The sequence below is a fragment of the Cucurbita maxima genome, unplaced genomic scaffold (genome assembly GCF_002738345.1).
Source record: "Cucurbita maxima cultivar Rimu unplaced genomic scaffold, Cmax_1.0 Cma_Scf05341, whole genome shotgun sequence".
NCBI classification, from domain to species: Eukaryota; Viridiplantae; Streptophyta; class Magnoliopsida; order Cucurbitales; family Cucurbitaceae; genus Cucurbita; species Cucurbita maxima.
This window is the reverse complement of record NW_019277357.1, coordinates 1-1061: the sequence shown is the minus strand read 5'-3', so window position 1 is coordinate 1061 and position 1061 is coordinate 1. Positions and strand designations below refer to the sequence as shown.

General features: G+C 50.8%; 3 non-coding genes across 3 annotated transcripts; all 3 read right to left on the bottom strand.

Annotated features, from left to right (window-relative positions):
* Nucleotides 1-49: 49 nt before the first annotated feature.
* LOC111476092 lies at nt 50-168 on the bottom strand. Its single transcript, XR_002716895.1, has one exon. It is a non-coding gene; the product is annotated as a 5S ribosomal RNA (ribosomal RNA).
* Nucleotides 169-610: 442 nt separating this feature from the next.
* On the bottom strand, nt 611-729 carry LOC111476090. Its single transcript, XR_002716893.1, has one exon. It is a non-coding gene; the product is annotated as a 5S ribosomal RNA (ribosomal RNA).
* Nucleotides 730-860: 131 nt separating this feature from the next.
* LOC111476091 lies at nt 861-979 on the bottom strand. Its single transcript, XR_002716894.1, has one exon. It is a non-coding gene; the product is annotated as a 5S ribosomal RNA (ribosomal RNA).
* Between the last annotated feature and the right edge of the window lie 82 nt (nt 980-1061).

Here is a 1061-nt window from a genome sequence, read left to right as displayed (position 1 = left end):
ATTTGTAGAGAAAGGAAGAAAAGAACTCGGAGAAATTGAAAGAAAAAAAGGGGAGAAACACGAGGACTTCCCAAGTGGTCACCCAACTTAGTACTACTCCCGCCCAAGCACGCTTAACTGCGGAGTTTTGATGGGATTCGGTGCATTAGTGCTGGTATGATCGCACCCGACATGCCATGCGCACAAAATCGGATTTAACGCATGCGGGAAGCACGCTTAACTGCGGAGTTCTGATGGGATCCAGTGCATTAGTGCTGGTATGATCGCACCCGACATGCCATGCGCACAAAATCCGATTTAACGCATGCGGGAAGCACGCTTAACTGCAGAGTTCTGATGGGATCCAGTGCATTAGTGCTGGTATGATCGCCCCCGACATGCCATGCGCACAAAATCCGATTTAACGCATGCGGGAAGCACGCTTAACTGCAGAGTTCTGATGGGATCCGGTGCATTAGTGCTGGTATGATCGCACCCGACATGCCATGCGCACAAAATCGGATTTAACGCATGCGGGGCGGCATGATCGAAACGCGATGGGCGTGAGCGGGGGAGGTTCTCATTTGTAGAGAAAGGAAGAAAAGAACTCGGAGAAATTGAAAGAAAAAAAGGGGTGCAACACGAGGACTTCCCAAGTGGTCACCCAACTTAGTACTACTCTCGCCCAAGCACGCTTAACTGCAGAGTTCTGATGGGATTCGGTGCATTAGTGCTGGTATGATCGCACCCGACATGCCATGCGCACAAAATCGGATTTAACGCATGCGGGAAGCACGCTTAACTGCGGAGTTCTGATGGGATCCAGTGCATTAGTGCTGGTATGATCGCACCCGACAAANGGAGAAATTGAAAGAAAAAAAGGGGTGCAACACGAGGACTTCCCAAGTGGTCACCCAACTTAGTACTACTCTCGCCCAAGCACGCTTAACTGCGGAGTTCTAATGGGATCAGGTGCATTAGTGTTGGTATGATCGCACCCGACATGCCATGCGCACAAAATCAAATTTTACGCATGCGGGGCGGCATGATCGAAACGCGATGGGCGTGAGCGGGGGAGGTTC